The sequence below is a fragment of the Coenobita brevimanus genome, chromosome 70 (assembly GCF_032717465.1).
Source record: "Coenobita brevimanus isolate Jiangsu-jjx chromosome 70, ASM3271746v2, whole genome shotgun sequence".
In the NCBI taxonomy this organism is placed as follows: domain Eukaryota; kingdom Metazoa; phylum Arthropoda; class Malacostraca; order Decapoda; family Coenobitidae; genus Coenobita; species Coenobita brevimanus.
In genome coordinates this window covers 19,752,828-19,773,659 of record NC_137023.1, presented here as the reverse complement: position 1 = coordinate 19,773,659, position 20,832 = coordinate 19,752,828, and the positions used below count along the sequence as shown (strand labels likewise).

The 20,832-nt window shown below is 41.4% G+C and overlaps 1 pseudogene; it reads left to right on the top strand.

The window, feature by feature from the left end:
• LOC145406399 (protein sax-3-like) overlaps window positions 1–20,832 on the top strand; it is a 558,017-nt pseudogene that overhangs the window by 516,860 nt on the left and 20,325 nt on the right.

Sequence of the window (20,832 nt, the reverse complement as noted above, 5' to 3'; positions counted from 1 at the left end):
GGACACAAGTCAAGAGTGAGAGCAGTGGAAATGAATTATTTAAGAGGAGCCTGTGGAGTCACATGGAGAGACAGGCTGACGAATGAGGATATAAAGGAGCGTTGTGGTGTTGATGTGGATGTGATAGGAAGCGTTATGAGGAACACACTGAGGTGGTTTGGCCATGTGGATATATATATATATATATATATATATATATATATATATATATATATATATATATATATATATATATATATATATATATATATATATATATATATATATATATATATATATATATAATGAATAATACGTCCTTTGTCTGAACGGGCTAAGTGGTTGTTGTGGACCAGTGACTGTATCTGAAAGTGGCAAAAGGACGGACTGGATTCATACCCCTGGCAACACACAGCTGTAGCCGAGTGAAAATGTAGCCTAATCCCCCAAAATTAATGATAACACTCGGACCCCTGTGGCTGAATTTCCGGTCTCTGGAATCACCTGGTATTAACTGGAATACAGTGATAAAGTTTTCAGAGTTCTGAGATTGCTGATACCAGTAATACCATTTAGGCACCTGTGACTCACTCTGAGATTAGCATAATCGTTTGGATTATGCTTAAATAGAATACTAGATTTGTTGCGACCACGAAACGGTTAATTCTACCAGGATTAACACTTAGGCTCTTCTAACAATCTCTCATTTGAGCAAAATAGTCTGGCGTTAGCTGCAGTACACTACCAGAGCTGTCCCAACCAATAGTGTTGACATCTGTCCTATTAACATTTTTTTTTTTTTTAATGCGAGGAAGAAGAAACCAAAGGCTGAGCCCGCATAACAGTTCCTTCCAAGAAATACAAAACAAAAACAATACAAAAGAGAGCCAAATTCAAGATCCGTTCATTTCGAGATTCCTGGACACACTGCGTTTCAAAGACTGGATATCATAGGAAGTAGGAAATACAGACAGAGGGAGACGGTTCCAGAGTTGACCTCTTGCATAAATGAAGGACTATGAGTAACGGTTAACTCTTGCATTAGAGAGTTGGACAGAAAAGGGATGAGAGTTTGTTGTTAGAGCACCCGTCGTAGAGATCGAGGGATGCAAGCAGATAGTTCAGAGGAGCAGTGACCATTGAAGTAGCGATAGAAAAGAGATAAAGAGGCAACAGTGCAGCAAAGAGACAGAGGTTGAAGGGAGCCAGTAAGAGGAGGAGAGTTAATGAGACGAAAAGCCTTTGACTCCACCCTATTGAGAGAAGTTGTATGTGGTGAGCCTCCCCACATATGGCAGTTGTACTCCGCACAGGAGCGAGAGAAAAAAAAAAAGTATATACCGGTATATAAAGTCAACAACTGTGCACGGGTAAAGAACGCACGGAGTCGGCTTAGCACACCCAGTCTTTTGTGGGAACTCCTGTGGAAGATTTTGACGGGTTGATAAGTGTAAAAACTGAATCTTTGATGCGTTAAAAACAAGATTATTTTTACCCCAGTCTGAGATACGAGCCAAGTCGGACATTAGGTGTGCCGTAGCCTCATCCCTTGTTTGTTGAAGAAAATGCTGAGATGACGTTGTAGAAACCGAATGGAAAGGTGAAGGGTGGAATCATCAGATGTACAGTTCAGAAGTCATTGATGAATAAAAGGAGGGGAGTTGGTGATAGGACAAAGCCCTAAGGAACACCACTGTTGATAGACGTAGGAGAAGAACATGGCCGTCTACAACAGCAGCTATAGAACGACCAGATAGGAAGCTATAGCTGAAGGGACGGATAGAAGGATAGAAAATGTAAGAGGGCAGTTTGGATACTAACGATTTATGCCAGAATCGATCAAAAGCCTTTGATGTCAAGTACAACGGCAAAGCCTTAGCCAGAGTCCCAAAAGGAGGATGACCAGGAGTCTGAAAAGTAGGTGAGAAGATCGCCAGTGGAGCGTCCCTGATGGAACCCATACTCATGATCAGAAAGAAGGCTGTGATCAGAAAGATGCTTTAAAATTTTTCTGTTAGGAATAGACTCAAGAACTTTTGAGACACAGGATGTTAAAGCAATTGAATGACACTTAGAGGGTTGGGAATGGTCACCCTTCTTTGGAACTGGCTGAATGAGAACAAATTTCCAATTGAAAGACAAAGGCGAAAGAGTTTACCTAGGCAGGGTGTATACACAGAAACTTTTTTTGAGGACAACGGGAGGGACTCCATCAGGCCCATATGCCTTGTTGGTACTGAGGCCAGTGATGGCAGAAAATACATCTGCTGAAAAAGTTTTAATGTCAGCCATGAGGAAGTCAGAGGGGGGAAAGTGATGGAGGAACAGCACCGGCGTCGTCTAGGATGGAAATGGAGAAGAAAGTCTGAGCAACGAGATCTGCTTTATTAGTAGAAGAAATAGCTACAGAGCCATCAGAATAGATAAGCGACGAGATCTGCTTTATTAGTAGAAGAAATAGCTACAGAGCCATCAGAATAGACAAGAGGAGGGAAGAAAGATGAGGTAAAGTTGTTAGAAAGGTTTTTGGCAAGGTGCCAGAGGGAGCGGAAAGAATTCGAGTTAGAGAGTTGAGAGCATTTAGTATGGATGATATTATTTTTAGCAGAGTGAAGAACAGACTTTGCATGATTCTGGGCAGAAACATAAAAAAGATGTGATTCAGGGGTGGGTTGGCTCCAGTACCTTTTATAGGCCTTCTCCTTGTTGCTGACAGCATTAGAACAAACGTGATTAAACCAAGGCTTTCTTGCATTAGTCAGAGGATATGAGAAAGGAATGTATGCTTCCAAGCCCGAGACAATAACATCTGTAATGCACAAGGCACACCTACATGGCTTCCGGCCATGGAAGCAATAATAATTCCAGGGAAAATCAAAGAAGTATTGCCTGAGGGCCTCCCAATCCACAGCTCCAAAGTGCCACAGATGACGTTTCTTTGGAGGGTCCACAGGCCATACCGGAACGATAGGACAGGTTAAGGTAATAAGGTTATGATCGGAGGAGCCCAAAGGAGAGGAAAGATTAACAGTGTAAGGAGAAGGATTAGTTGTAAGGAAGAGGTCAAGTATGTTCGAGCTCTCTCCAAGGCGGTCAGGGATATGGGTAGGGTGCTGTACAAGCTGACTTAGGTCATTAAGGATAGAAAAGATGTAGCCTTGTTCACCAGGTGGATCAGTGAAAGGAGAGGAGAGCCAAAGTTGGTGGTGAATATTGAAATCTCCTAGAATGGAGATTTCAGAGAAAGGAGAAATGGATAGAATGTGTTCCATCGTAGAAGTAAGATAGTTGAAGAATTTTTGATAGTCAGTAGAATTAAGAGATAAGTAAACAGCGCAGAAATATTTAGTCAGAGAATGACAGATGAGCCAAAGCCAGAGAGTAGAGAATTCAGAAGAATCAAGTTCAGGAAAACGAGAGCAAGATAGGTCGTTGAGTACATATACACAACAGCCACCTTTGGCTTTGAAATGAGCATAGATAAAGTAGGAGGATACAGAAAAGGGTTTGTTGTCAGTTGCCTCAGACAACTGAGTCTCGGTTAAGAAGAGAAGGTGAGGTTTAGAGGAGGAGAAGTGGTGCTCAACAGTGAGAAAGTTAGAGGAAAGGCCCTATTGTTGAAGAAATGAGGAAGAAGTGAGTCAGACAGTGATTCCAGGCACGTTAAGTCAACACCGGGAGGGGGCGGATGGTGGGGGCATTTATGGTTCCCCTCCCTGGGGACTCCGAGGCATGGTTATAGTGCGCCATTTTTCTTTTTTTTCTTTTTTATTTTGAAAAGGTAATGTAGTGTATGCTGTGCTTATAGACTGATGTTGACAGTTAGAGAAACTTGTATTGGAGAGCATGCTGGCCTACTCTCTGTGTTACTGAAACACTGAAAAAGTTCAGCAAAGGGGGATGGTCAGGAACTAGTCCCGAGTGCTGATAAAACGGAGCTCCAGCTCTCCCTGTCATCAGCTTTCCATCCCCCTTGGGAGTACTGCCCTGCTCGACTGGTGCTACAGTCTACTCCTCAGAATGTGACACAGTGAAGTCTCTAAAAATTATTTCAGTCACTGGGCGAATAATCTAGTTTCATGGAGGTATACAGAAACACTCAGTAACTCCCTCACTAGTGTGATGACATGGTTATTGTTTCATTGTTGCTCTACACGGACGACAATAATCTAAGAAGAGCCTCTCGTGATGTATTTGAAGCAGTATCCATGAAAGACCTCAATATAATGAACCACCTTATATTTCCTTGTGTTTTTTTTTTTTTTTTTTGAAAGACTGACTAAGAGGGTGTATGTAGGTGAGGTGGAGGGAGGGAGAGGGAGAGGTAGACCGAGGATGAGATGGAGGGATGGAGTTGAGAGGTATATGAGGGAGGGGGGGTGAGTTGGGAGGAGGGTAGTCAAATGGTGGGTGACAGAGTGACTTGGAGGCGTTTTGTCTGCGGCCACCCTTTCCGGGATTAGGGCGTCGGGCTATAGATAGATAGATAGACTTTGCCAGATTAGTTTCTTAATTATATGAAACACTTGTGGTAATGAAGACGTAAGAATTATTCTCTATTAACATATTTGCTACCAATGTGTTGCATATATTTTCTCTCTGCTACCAGCAGGTGGCGAGTTTTATCTTACATGGGATCTCTCAGAGTGAAGGGGCGAAGACTTTGGCTCTATATACAGTATTTTCTTAGATGGTTTTATGAGTAGAGGATAGAGGACGGTGAGTGGCGGAGAAGGGATCCATTAGACAATTACATTCAGCTTTGCCATGACACTAGACATCTCAAAGGCTTTCGATCGAGTCTCGCATAAATCTTTAATTTCCAAACTGCTCTCTTACGGTTTCTATCCTTCTATCTGTGCCATCATCTATAGCTTCCTTTCTGGTCGTTCTATAGCTGCTGTTGTAGATGGCTATCGTTCTTCTACATCTATCAACAGTGATGTTCCTCAGGGCTCTGTCCTATCACCGACTCTTTTCCTTTTATTCATTAATGACCTTCTAAGCTGTACATCTAACCCTATCCATTAGTACGCTGATGATTCCACCCTTCACCTTTCCATTCGGTTCCCGCAACGTCCATCTCAGCAGTTACTTCAACAAACAAGTGATGAGGCTATGGCAAACCTAATGTCTGACTTGGCTCGTATCTCTAACTAGGGCAAAAATAATCTTGTTGTTTTTAATGCATCAAAAACTCAGTTTTTACACCTATCAATCTGACACACTCTTCCACAGGAGTACCCACTGATGTTTAATAATATCCAGCTCAATCCTGCATCATCCTTGAACATGCTTGGGATTTCATTCACTCGGGACTTATCTTGGAAAGGTCATATCGCATTTCTTGTAAAATCTGCTTCCAAGACGTTAGGTGTGCTAAGCCGACTCCATACCTTCTTTACCCCCACACAATTGTTGACTTTATACACGGGTTTTATTCGCCCCTGTGTAGAGTACAATTCTCATGTGTGGGGAGGCTCCCCACATACAGTTCTTCTCAATAGGGTGGAGTCAAAGGCTTTTCGTCTCATCAACTCTCCTTCTCTTACTGGCTCCCTTCAACCTCTGTCTCTTCGCCGCACTGTTGCATCTTTATCTCTTTTCTATCGCTACTTCAATGGTCACTGCTCCTCTAAACTGTCTGCTTGCATCCCTCCACCTCTACGACGGGCACATAGCACCCATTTAGCAACAAATTCTCATCTCTATTCTGTCCAACTCTCTAATGCAAGAGTTAACAGTTACTCCCAGTCCTTCATTTATGCAACAGGTAAACTCTGGAACTGTCTCCCTCTGTCTATATTTCCTACTTCCTATGATCTCTAGTCTTTGAAACGCAGTGTGTCCAGGAATTTCGAAATGAACGGATCTTGAATTTGGCTCTTTTGTATTGTTTTTGTTTTTTTCTTGGAAGGAACGGTTTGCGGGCCCCTGGCCTTTGGTTCCTTCTTTCTTGCATGAAAAAAAAAAAAACTGCGATCAACTACATGTGGTGAAGGTATCAACTCCTTTGCTTCGTGGACGTCCTTCGTCTTATTTTGGCTACTGAGCAGACAGTACAGCTAGAGTTTCGGGGAGACTGTTGTGCTAAAGGGATTAACGAAGGCCGAATACAACCTCTCCGGTCTTGGGAAAAAAATCTTGCCTGATATGAACAGTATAGTCTGACTTAGCAAGAATAATATAGCCTAAATATGTCATCGGATTGCAGGGGCCAGTAACACGGGCCCACTTTGCTTCTGTTTCCCGCTATTAATAGAGATCAAGTGGATGAGGGCAGGGTACTGATGCAGTGTTACTTTCCTCTTATCTCAGACAGTTTTATTCTTTTTGCGGTGGAGGAGAGAGACGGATGTGCAGTGGGCGGCTGAGAGAGACGGTGATGGAAGGTAAGGCGCGCAGTTACTGTATTCTACCTTTTTCTTGTCACCACCAAGCTAATTGGTTCATTAGGCAGCGAAGTGGTTAATTTTTTCTTTCCTTTTACGTCAACAAAGGGGTTAATTTCTTCGTTACTTTAACTTCTTTATGATACTATTCTTGCTATCTCCGGAAAAATTTGTGCAGCTCAGGAAAGTCAGCTAGGTATAGGGATTAAATGGAACCTTGCATTTATTGCTGTTTTTGTGTGGGGGGGGGGGGCAAAACCGAAGAAAACCATGGAGAGTTAACAAGAATAAACTCATAAACGACGTCGGCAATTGATCTGGTTAATAAAACAGGTCCGTATTTTCGTTAGGGTCGTGCAGTGATCGGAGGAGAGAGGGCGGTGGGTAATGGCGAGGCTACTCTGCGACTCGTGGAGGTGCGACCAGATATGAGGGGACTGTATACCTGCGTGGTCAGCAATGAGGAGGGTGATGGCCAGAGCAACGCACTCGCCCTACAGGTCCAATGTAAGTACCAATAGTAGCAGTAGCAGTAGTAGTAGTAGTGTCTGTTGTTTTTGTTCGGTTGGGATGAGGAGGAGAAAACCATACTCAGGGAGTTGCGCAACATTCATATCATATAAGCAGGTCACAGGGATGGTCATGGTAACAGCTTTCATTACATCTGACCCTAGAAGAAAAAAATTACTGATGGTCGCACCAATAAATGTTTCTGCTGTTGTTGTTGTTGTTGTTGTTGGTGGTGGTGGTGGTGGTGGTGGTGCAGAGGCGAAAAGAAAGTACTAGAAATTAAACTCCGTTCATTCATGCTGAGAAAACTTGGACATACTCTCATTTCTGATGCCAAGCTATGATTAAGTGAACCTTGAGGGGGAGCTAAATTTAGAGGGGTGACTTTCACAATTATTCAATAGCTTGTGTTTGGCCACTTTGTAAGTCATCAAGTATGCGAGTGACACGTGATTATATTATGCTCTCTCCATGTAGAGAAAGCTCTGATAATCATTGCTACGCCCATGCCAGCCAACTCTTCCCTACCATATTAACTGGTGCAGTGCTCTCTACCTGCCACCGTCCACCGATCACCCTAGCCCATTCCCTTTCACATATTATCTACCTCCACCCCCCCCCCAACACATGTCACCCCATAGGTCGTCACTGCTAACCCTATACACCATGTCAGGCTATACATCATACCACTCTACACACCATGACACCCTAAAAATCATAACATCCTTCACCCTACACACCCTATCGCCCTACAGACGTCGCCCTACACATCGTCACTATTCTTCCAATACAGCATGTCTCCCAACACGTCACCCTTCACCCTGCACACCATGTTGTCCTACACACAGTGCCAACCAGAACATTATACCAACTTACACATCCTGTGTCCAATAACCCTATAAGTCACTTCTTTAAATCTGGCAGGGCTTAGCCATAAGATATGTGTTTTCCTTGGCATGCCACCGCATTGGTACTCATTCTGAATTGTCTAACCGAGAATTGCTAAATGCTGTTCATCCATGACTCTTACAGTATTCATGGAGGTGTTTTTACTACTTGAGGATCAGTCTCATGGCTGAGTAATGAAGCTGAACAGAATTCAAATCCTGAGACCATGCCTTATGTTCACTGTACTTTGGCCAAAAATTTTCATCTCTCTTTCTTGATTTCTTAGATATAACAAGAGATGAACACTAAAGAATTATGCTATCACAAGGATGTGCTATAGAAAAGGTGTAGGACTACAGCATTGTCTTATTCAGCCACTGGACTACCAGAAAAGATACAAAAGGGCGAAAATCTCCTCCAATTTTTGATGGACGAATAATAGAAATACAGTTCGTTTCGTTTGCTCTCTCAGTCAGTCCTGAAGTGTGCACTAAAATTTGTATTCACATCTTGGGTTATGAATATATTGAAATTATGTAATAATATTAACATCTACTGCATGTCATAAAGTCCCAAGTTAATTACAACACTCACAGGGTAGGTAGAACAGTCGCATTACTAAGTATGGCAAGACAACAAATTATCTGGTATTACTTTTATCACACCAGCAATATTCTAATGAAACTCACTTTTCACACTTTCTCTGGCGTCTTACTCAGAGCAAGAACGTTCTTTGATCCAATACAGTGTCGTGTGAGGGTGAGTGAAAGAGGTGAGAGGAGGAGAGAAAGGGTGGGGGAGGGGGGGCGTAAATGCGGTGTTAATGCCAGGGCAGGGTACACGGCTATCTTTTTTGTGCAGATGGGACTTCTTTTTTTTTCAGCTTTCGCGTGGAGGCTTACAGTATTCGGAAAGATCAAGAAGCACTCGTGGCTTTCATATTCTTTGCATCTTGTGGAAAATTAACAATTTATACGGATACGTGGAATGTTATTCAATGTTCGTCATTATTCTATCATGTCCCCATCAAATAAAGATATCTACAACAAGCAAATATTTAGATGTTGGTCGGGACAAGTTTCTGAGGAACTGAAATTCTTGGTTCTAAGTTTAATTTTCTTATTTTGTAGGACTACCAGTCTGACTACTGGGCAAGTGGTGGGCGTTAATGTTATCAAACACATCAACCAATTAAAAGAATATTATGATGGTACTGCTGACAGTTCCATATTTCCTAACATACAGAACATAACCACGTACTGTCGTATTTTCACGTGGCAGTATTGTAGTAGATCCCGTCTAACGTTCATGTGGAATACATGCACAGAAAAAAAGATAATAAGGGAAGTCTTAGAATATAAACACATGATTGTCAGGCCTGGTAAAAGGCATTAAGAATAACACCAATTTAACAAGTAGTATGGTAGCACTCCGGCAGTAGGTAATAGACAAGAAAGTATCTCCATGAACAACTTTTTACTTTGTAACCAGGAGAAAAATTAGTACTTACCACTCTAAGACTCAGTTACCTTGTGGTAACTTCTAACTATACAAGTATTCTTGAACATGCATAACCCGGTAAAACGCCCAAATAACATTTTCTGCCATTGCCTGTTCGCTGTAGTATGCACAGTTTGTTTCATGTCATGTTTGAGGCAGCTGTTTCAATGACTAAAACTATAACAGAATGGACGTTATGCTGAGTGCAACGCATTCGAGATTCAGTGGTATTTTAATTATATACTCGTGTATATATATATATATATATATATATATATATATATATATATATATATATATATATATATATATATATATATATATATATATATATATATGCAGAAACTTCACTTCACCGCAAAGATATGTATGCAAAATAATCACAAGAGAAATGAAAGGAGCGACAGTGAATACTTTCGTATATTACATCTTCAGACAGAATAAGACAGAAACGTAAAGGGTAGAGGTCTTCTATGTACACCCGCAGCAGGGTGTCCTTTGTTCTGTGCACCACTCTCTGCTGCGGGTATGCATAAAAGACCTCTACGCTTTACGTTTCTGTCTCATTCTGTCTGAAGATGTAATATACGAAAGTACTCACTGTCGCTCCTTTCATTTCTCCTGTGGTTATTTTGCATACATATATATATATATATATATATATATATATATATATATATATATATATATATATACAGAGAGAGAGAGAGAGAGAGAGAGAGAGAGAGAGAGAGAGAGAGAGAGAGACAGACAGACAGACAGACAGACAGAATATCGACAGCAGGGCTTGTGGGAACATGTTTATTGGTAACGTTTCGTAATATATCATTACATCACCAAGCCTAGAAGAATGTAATTTAAATAAAATGTATATTTCATTTGCAATAGAATGTAATAAGTTCGTGCTCAAACTCGTTGTTAAAAATGACACTAGTTCATCCTTCAGTGCATTCTCATAAATAGCACTCCGAGTAATTTTCAGTACTGGAAAACAATATAGACACCCACTTCGAAGGTACTCTGACACGCAGAGTCCCCTGTGGTTTATACGAGTAGATATACGTGTGACAACTGACAGGCCTTATATATGTGAAAGACTGAGAGACTTCTACAGTACGAATACGTGAACATTTAGGTATGTCTGCTCAAACAGGTCAACCAATCACCAAACCATGCTTCAGTGCCATCACACACACACACACACACACACACACACACACACACACACACAAGGTCATTCTGTCAACCGAACCGCTTTTACAGTCCTAGCCAGAAGCCAATATAGTTCTGACCTTTCCATCACAGAGACAATCTACACACACTTGGGGAAGCGGTGGCTGGAGAGGAGGTGGCTCAATCGGTAGAGAGGTGGCCTGTAGTCCTACCGGACCCAGGTTCAAATCACCGCTGGGGCAGGGAACAGTTTAAGGATTTGAATTTCATAAAAAGCAGACTTTACCGATCTACCAGAAAACCCGCCGACATGTAAAAATACCCCCGCTAATACCAATACACTAGTCTTGTATGAGGCAGCCCTAGTACAATGTGTATTCAATTGGACGGTGGGTGTTAGCGCTGAAGTGGTGACATGTAGAGGTGTATGGTATGTAGGAGGATTACTGGGCCTTGGAAGCAGGCTGCGAAACGTATGCCCAGAGTCGTACACATAAAAAAAAAAAAAAAAACTATCGATGACACTAGTTTTCAACTGTTGTGGTTTTTAAAGGTTTGATGTAGAGATGTTATATATTAAGGAATTTTTATCAGCTTACCAGGGTGTTTTTGTTTTAACTCAATAGCAAGTTGCATTCCAGTGTGCTAATATGATTTTGGCTATGCTTACTTTTCACTTGTGCTCATCATAAGTTTCTTCTCCATATTAGTAAATATACAGTTCTTATTCAAATTTTTGACGGTATAATTACGAACTTAATGGATATTGTGTACCTGAAATATATTATTATTATTATTATTATTATTATTATTATTTCTTCAGGATTGATGATTAATTGAGATAAGCGAACTGTTAGCAGTCAAGATGTTCCCACAAACTTTGCTGTTGATATTTGTTATTCATTCGCACTTTCTATGCAACCATCCAGTAGCTACAGCAGAATACATTTCGTGATCTTTTAGTACACAACTGTCTAACATTTTTACAGTACAAATATCCTTTATTTAGTTCGTTGCCTCACAATTCTAATGCAATGTAAACCTCTCTTTACTGAGCCAGTATAAACCTTATTTCTTCTTCATTTGCCTCTCTCCCTTGTCACTGAACGAATGTTCTTGAAATCGTGTAATTTAAAGTCCTTATCATTTGACCAGTACAATGCAGACAGAAGCAACTCTCACTTTACCCGCCACTTTTCTCATCTCACGGCATCATTGAGTGCAGTACAGTCACACTGTGCGTTTGTCTACACACATAATTTTACTGTTGACTGTGCAGCATCGACTTTATATATGGGATTAGAGCTGAAACATCGTGTGCTATCAGTTGTCAATTTCATTCGTTTCCCTATTCCTCTTTGTCATGATCTCTCCAATAACCTCATGTGTAAGCAGTGAACAGCCTTGTAAATTATACGCCTACGTCTTACTCATGTATTCCCACCATACTTGTCGCTTATCACTCCAGTCAGTTCATTCATACCGTACCATCATCATTAAATACGTCCAGTGCTTCCGTTAGTTCTCCTTCCACATATTACATATACAGTATATGTCTTCAGTCGTCTGCCCAGTGGTTCTCCTTGTCATATTTTTTTTATTTTTTTTTATATAGGTCTATGACGCCATAACTGTTATACAGTCAATCACCCATGCTTTCTTCACCATTTTCTTCACGGATTAGCAGAACCACACATCCATTTCAAATTACACTCTGTATGCTGCCTTTTTTATCATTCACCAACAGGAACTCTGTTGTAATTCCCCAATCGATGCCAGTTAATAACTATTCCAATATTCACCGAGTTCCTACAAAGGTGCAAAGTAAAATTACTGGATTACCAAACGTGTTCTATAGTATATGTAGTTAAACGTCAGTAATGGTATGTATTCCACTTTCGGCTAAAATTTCTCTGCTGTCATTTCTCAGCATGCTTCCTATTCGATTCATTCAATAAACTACTTCTTTCGTCTTTTCGTCATTTCGGAGGTCCTTTCACCTGATGCTTTATTTAGATAGTTCAACTTTTATGTGAACGAACTAGACGATTTCCGGATATATGTATCAGCTGGCATATGGGGACTACACTGAGACCATAATTCACCTATGCATAAAATTAGTATTCGTTCTCTGTGTTAAAGAATCTACAAACAGTGTCTGGCGATCCAGCTGAAAGAACTGTTAAATAAAATCTCATATAATTGTTAAATTAGCATCATACAGTTTACCTGCTCCGACATTGTTGTAGCCCATAAACTAGCACGGGGGCACCACAAACATTTATATATAGTATGACAAGGAAGTAAATACTAGTCAACATGGTAAGGAGAAGACAGACACAATCCTCTGATTTATATTGGGGACCGCATGAGCCTCGTCCCAACACTCCATCACCCGCCACCTCTTATAATTGCACCATCTCTTCTTCCACTCTCATGTTTACCTCATAATACATTTGTAGCTTAGCCGAGTTTGGACATTTCGAAACGTTCCTTCTTCAGTTATTTGGCCCAGTATATTTTGTTAATCTTGTATCCTACTGACTTTATTTTCAATATTTAAAAGGAATACATAAGAGAGAGCACGGAGGTAACATAGAAAATCCACAGGTCTGCAAAATGTACGACACTGAAAGTTGTTTCGGTGATTTTTGCATAATTAGTTATTTTGAGGTTGCTATTGCCAAACTTCACACCGGTTATCCTCCGTCATGTAAGTTTTTATTAGAAAATGATTGAGAATATTACTCAGGGATATGCTAGAACTGGAATACAAAGGAAAATCATAACTGAAAATGTATATACTCTCTGTCTATAGCCAGAAGCCTTAATCTCGTAAGGGATGGCACAAACAAATAGCCTCCATGTCAACCTGTCCCCTGCCATTTCTCTTTCCTCCTCCCAACTAATACCCCCTCTTTCATATTCCTCTCCACTCCATCTCCATCTCATCCTCGGTCTTCTCCTCCCTTTCCCCTCCCCTCCACCTCACTCACATACATTCTTCTTGTTAGTCTTTCACTCTCCATTCTCTCCACGTGACCAAATCACCTCAATGTATTTCCATTAAAGCTTTCCATCATATCCAAATCTACATCCACACTACGATGCTCCTTCCCTTCCTCGTTTGTCGCTTGTTTCTCCTTGTAACTCCACATGCTTCTCTTAAGCAATTCACTTCCACTGCTCTCACTCTTGACTTATGTCCTTCCAACAAGGTCCAAGCTTCACTTTCATACGTTAGAGTGGGTATCACAATACTATCATGCAGCGACTTTTTTACTTCTATGCGCACTTCCCTATTTCTTAACACTGAATTCAGTGACCCAACAAGCTTTATCCCATGTTGTACCTTTTCAAGCACTTTATCCTCTAAACTTCTATCCTTACTTATCACGCAACCCAAGCACATGAATGCACTCACATCTTTCATTTCCTCACTAAATACCCTCGCTGTGCATTCGGTTACTTCATTTTTCTCAAAGAATACAACTTTACTCTTCCCTGCATTTGCCTTTTTTTGTCTTTATGAACGTATATACATACGTAAATATTGAAGAAAAACAACTAGCATACCACGGATAGATTACAGACTCCTTCAAAAATACGCCAGAAACTTCTTGTTTTATGGGGTTTTGGAGGGTTTTCGCTGTGCAACATCCAGCAGTAATCAGCCATCATGTTGACATTCCATTTTCTTGGGTGCCTTATCTCCATCTCCTTTATATCCTGATGAAATCCATCACCTAAATTTTCACTGAAAGTTTCCAGACTTTCCGGAAAGTAGTCAAAATGAGCATTCAGGAAAAATACCTAGAGACTCATGTTACATCCTTGGGCTTTGAACTTTCTCCGCATCTGACTTGCAATGTCTCTGTAGTCTGGAACTTTATGGTTGCCCAGAAAAGTTCTAATGACGTCTTGCAAGGCAATTCATGCTTCTTTTTTAAAGAGCAAGGAGAGAGTTGTCACAATCTGCATCCTTGACAAGTTTCCTTGTAACAAATCCAACAAATATACTGTCTTTGTGTTAGGCATCCGACAGTCCTGGACACCTCTTGCACAAATTCTTGAGCCATCTCCGTCTCCTGGCAAAGTCTGAACAAATTGCTTCTTTAGGGCAATCTTTATTTCTAGAGGGGCCAATAGAACCTGTTTTAGGTCAGTCAAACATTCTTGTGCAACATTTTTTATCCTTGTTGAAAGTTGTCTCCTCCTTGGCCATTGTTTATGACACCAGTGAAGATTCCTGACCCTGCTGTCCCATTCACACAAGAAACACTGAAACTTTGTGTAGCCCGACTGTTGTCCAAGTAGCATAGAAAGTACTTTCAAATCACCTTAAATAATCCAGCTGGACCAGTTGTAGTCGCTATAATTCATCTTATTCAAAACGATAACTTTTCATAACTTTCTTCGAGGTGCACTGAATGAGCTACAGGAACAGAAGGACACGTGTTACGATTGAGTAAAAGATCTGCCTGCAGACTTCTTTTCAAAGAATCAGTGAACAGTCTGTACTCACCAACACTGCAAATAACACGAGTCTTTTCCATTAATCCACCACGATCTGTGCCGCCAACCAAATCAACTTTATTTTTAATTTGAGAAACAACTTTTTCTTCGGTTCTGGTCCTAGGAGAATGATATGTCAGGCGCAAATTTATGTTTGTATGTAACTCTGGAACCTAAATTTTCGGCTGACTCTTTTGCAAGGCCTGCCTCCCACCTGATCATTTAGTTCGTGTTGAGAAAAAACTGAGGTTCCGCTACTTTCTTGGCCTGAACTGGCCTACAATGTATGTTTTCAATTATGTAATTGGGACCGGTATCTGACCGATGTGTTTTAGGCTGTAAGGCAAATGGGAAGTCTGGATAAAGAACGTCTCTGTCCATGGTGTTGTATTCTTGAATATTATAGGTTCAGAAGTAACAGCCATCACTGTGGTTCTTTGGCTCCTTCCAGAACGCCAAAGTGAAGATATTTCCATGTTCAGTTATTCATTGTCTTAGTTCTCCGACACAAGTGGGGCAGCCTTTATGGAGGACCTATGATTTGTCCTGATCTCCAAGTTTTACATCAAAATATGCATACTGTGTTCAAGTTTTACATCAAAATATGCATAGTGTGTGTGTGTGTGTGTGTGTGTGTGTGTGTGTGTGTGTGTGTGTGTGTGTGTGTGTGTGTGTGTGTGTTTTTTTTCTTTTTGTAAAGTCTATAATCTCTTCCTGCCGATTCCTTATGACAGATTCACCTCAAATGTTACAGAAACTGTTAACTGTTGTTAATATAACCATGTGAAGACATTGGCTAATAAAGTTTCAGCTGTCTCTGAAAACCATAATAAAGTACAATGAACTCCTCTAAAAAAATAAAAATACAATACCCTTCATGACTACTAAGGTTAATCATATTCTTACAGTGTACAACTAACAGCAGTGAAAACAGATACAGTGGCTGGCGTGTTTTAGTAGATGTGGCAAAAGTGTGTTTGTTTACACCGTAGCTTCAGGGGTATTAATGGACTGGTAAATCCCGTTCTCAAGATGAGATCACAGTGTATGATATTCCCTCTTCATATAGACTAAGTATGTCTAATAGAAAGAGTGTGTATGCACAATAAATCATAGAAATAAAGCTGCAGTACTCATAAAATATATAATTTAGACGAATAATGTATATTAATCATTTGGGTAAGTGTGTCAGACTTGGTTCAGGCTAGAAGAACCATGGGTGCACTGAAGCAACTGACAACAAAAGTCTTATTAAGTAGGTTTGTTTAGCTATGCTTCATGCCTGATAACTATAGCAATCTATATCTATATCTGTCTATTTGTAGACGGAAATTTAGATAGACAGGCAGAGAGATAAACAGATAGAAAGGTAGATAAATAGATAGATACTTATATATATAGTTATCAGACATGAAAGCAGACGAGTTCAGTGGGTTCAGACGAATCCCACTTTCCATATGAGGTTCGATGAATGAATGATTTGGCAAGAAAATGTTTATTTCTGAACGACTGTTAAATTTATTGGTGCGTAAGGTTAATCTGAGAAATAAAATGACAAAATAATTAACGCCCGTGTACAAGAAACTCCCTTTACAACACATTAAAACACACTACCCATCACTTGTCCTGCCTCTTATGCACGTTCTACCAAGTACTCGTACACACACACCATCATCCACACCCGTCTCTCTGTCTGTCTGTTTGTTTGTGTCTGTCTATCTGTCTGTCTGTCTGTCTGTCTGTCTGTCTCTCTCTCTCTCTCTCTCTCTCTCTCTCTCTCTCTCTCTCTCTCTCTCTCTCCACATTTTGCATACAATTTCCTCCTCAATCTTGCCATCTCACTACGACCATCCGTCTTTCACATGTGCTTTTCTTCCCTCACGCATAATTTACTAATACACAGCATGTTCCATTCTCATTTTCCATTAATTTCTCTCTCACTTTTGCTAGAGAAACACTTTTTTCCTCGCATAGTATTTTTTCTCTTCCCTCTCTCCTTCATTTACAATCTTCCTCTTCACACTACCACGCCCTTGCACACGCTGTAACTCCAGCACCTCATCCCGTCTCACGCACCTTCCCCAATACAAACACTCTTTGGAACCTCATCCTCACAGGCTCTTTCTTTCTTTACACCATTACTTTCACGCGGTTCTTTGTCAGGTTGTATTGTGTTACATAAATTATTACACCTGCACTTGCGAATGAAGAGAGGTTGCTATTTTTTGTTCGACGTGATGTGTCTGGTTGTCTGTGAATAAAATAAAAAAGTTTTTTTGATTTTTAGCAAATTTTGTTTGAGCGATGAGTATCAGAGAAAGGATTGACTAATTGTTTTTGAGAATTATATAAAGGCTACAGTGGTAAATCAAAGGTGTCTCCAAGTAAGGTCAACATTAACTTTTATCCGATTAAAATCAAACTTCTGCAAGGATTAAGGTTAAGAAAAAAAACGAGAGAATTCTACTCTGAGAATAATCAGTCTAAGGTCAAGGTCAGTGGGCAATGTCATCTTTCGACTCACACGTTTGTGCATGAATAATACTTACTACAGTTTTGATCTACTTTGGACGATACTTGGTGGAAGAGTTGAAGATCAGCCAAGGGGACACCTATAGCCTTTGAGAACAGTAGGTCAGAGATCAAGGTCACACTGCACGATCAACTAAAACACTTTTCTTTTTTGCATTAGATAAAACTTTGTAGAATATTTTAGTGTTAGACAAGGATACCTGGTTTCGATTTCGAGAACAACAAATCAATTCAGATATTTTGAATTTGATTTGAGCCAAACTTACTGGATGAACTGGAGATCAAGCTGGAGGGTAGCTGGTGACTGGTAAAGGGGCAGGGACACAGGGTCAAATCAAATATTCGGCCCTCACACCAACTGGTGAACGCCAGTGGAGCGGCATTCTCAGGGCCTTCCTTCTTGTTACTTCCTTACTTACCATAATTCAGTGGAATTAGCTGAATGAACGAGAGGTTATAGCTGAACATAATAAACACCGTAAAGACACACACACACACACACACACACACACACACACACACACACACACACACACACACACACACACACACATATATATATATATATATATATATATATATATACCTGTTGATCGTAATTGTATCTCGTACCCTCTGGGCCCTCTGCTGATATTAATTAGCTTTAAGATTATACTTTTTGCGTTTTCGCAGGAGGCGAATCTAGTATCTAATCTTTTCGATCTTAATGTTTGCAGCATACCATTCATAATAACATCCTCTGTAATTACTCTTATTAACCATTCTACTTAACGATAATGATGCTATGAGATCTGGACTTGCTTGCCAGGTGACAACAATGGTTTGGTGGAGTAGACTTTATTGTTGTTCGAAAAGATAATAATCGTGAACGATGATTCCTTCATAAAAACTAGCACATAAAACCGTCTCCGGGAGAACCCGTAGGTGTCAACATCCATCCACCTGTTTCCTCCAGCGACCTGTTCCCACACTGAATAAATTTCTCTCATAGACCGATTTCCCCCCTGGGACCGATTGTACCCATGGACTTAACATTCCCATGGACCTATTTTCACTAGGGAACATTTTACATATGAACCTAGTTTTTCCCATAGACCTACTTTTCCCATGGACGTATTTAATCCATGGACTTATTTTCCCCATGGATTTGTTTTCACGTACCTATTTTCTATATGCATCAGTCTTCCTCGTTGGACCTATTTTCTTTTACTTATTTTCTCTAAATTGACCTTCCTCCAAGTTGGATATATTTCACCATAAACCTACTTCCCCTGCTGGATCTGTGTAACTCAGACCTATTTTCCCTGCTGGGCCTATGTTTTCCCCGTGTGGCAACACAAAATCTGCACTTACCCCTATTTCCTCCCGTGAACCTATGTTTACCCATTGGGCGTATGTTTCTGTTTGGGCTATTTCACCAAGGACATACTCCTCATGGCCCTGTTTCCCATTAAAACCTCTTGCTATTATGGACCACGTCGCCCTATTGACCTATTCTCCCACTACCCACTTCCCCACACACCACGCCGCCCTCCCACCCTGCGCTTCCACTCAAGCAACCACTTAATTCAACTCATCCCACACACACATCCAAAATCCTTGGTGTAACATGCAATACATCAATTGTCATTTAAACAACACATCACAAACATTAAAAATAAAATAACACCAAGACTCAATGCTTTGAGGTCACTTGCCCATACAACATTCGGACACAACAAAGAAACCACCACCACAGTATACAAACAATACTTAAGCTCAGTGACGAATTATGCAAGCCCTGCCTGGGCTTCTAACCTCACCAAAACACACTACAACACTCTACAAACCATACAGAACAAGGCCCTAAAAATAATCACAGGCTGCACAGCTACTACACCTACAGACCACCTACATCAAGAAACCAAAGTCCTCAAAGTCAAGGATCACCTAGACATGAGAGGCACCCAGTTTCTTGATGCAGCCTCCACAAACCCACAACATCCACTACATTACATGGCAGCACATCCACCCACACAAAGGAACATCAAAACAACACCCAGCACACGATACCATACACAAATACTGTCATCTCTCCCCTCTCGCCCACCTCAGACCAGCTTCCAGAAGCATATTCACACTCAGATCACTCGCCGCTCCATTCAGTCACTTAAAGACAACACACAGCTGCATGCACGGCCTCCTGACATCCACCCTTCTGAATCCTATCTTCCTCGTAAGGACAGGGCCCACCTGGCCAGGCTGAGATGTGGGCACCATCCAGCCCTCTTAAGCTACCAGAAGAGGTTGGATGACTCTGTCGCTGATGCCTGTCCAGGATGCAACACAGCACCCCATACTATTAAGCACATTACGGAAGACTGCATTGCACACAATCACCTACGCCAACAACACAACATACACTCTTTGAGAGCTCTGTGGGAAAGCCCGGTGTCGGCCATGGCCTTCCTCAGGGACTCGGGGCTGTTCGGCCAGACCGCCTAGGGAACAACTACTACTACTACTACTCATCCCACCAGACGTCTCCCACTTTCCCACTCAGAGACGCAGGCACCCAGCCATCCACAGGCCAACCTATACAACGAGCCTCGTCCTACCACCCACCCACATACCCACCTACCCACCTTCCCTACCTACTCCTCTCTTTCCCTGCCCACTCACCTCACCTACCCACGTACCTGCTCGCCCTACTCACCCCTCCTACCCATTCACCCCACCACCCTACACAGTAACCCCTCTTACCCACCGCCCCACTCATCCTACCCACCGTCACAGCCAGCTCACCCACCCTGCCTGCCCACCAATTCAACTCCCATTGCCACACACTATCTCACAAACCCGCACTGCTGATCCACCCACTCACACACTCACCTACCCACGGATCCACCATGTGGATCTACCCACTCGCTCTCCGCATCCTCCTATCGTGCCCACACACCGCACCCACTCACCAGCCCCACCCATTCAATTCACCCTGGCCAACCACCTACTCCGGTCACCCTATCTACCTTATGCCGCTCACTCTCTGGGAGAAGGCTGTTAAGAATTATGCCCAGAGTCGGGTGCATAAAACAACAAAAGGAAAGGAGTAAGAAACACGCGCTCTGACCCATCCACCCACCTACCCCATCCACCTTGCTAACCCTCTCCACCCCACCCGGCCAGCAAACTTCCCAAACATGACATGTAAGCTTCTACACACACACACACACACACACACACACACACACACACAGGATACGTGGAAGTTGATGACGGAGTGCGTACATCTGGTAGAACGTGCGGAGACAGACAGATATATATATATATATATATATATATATATATATATATATATATATAT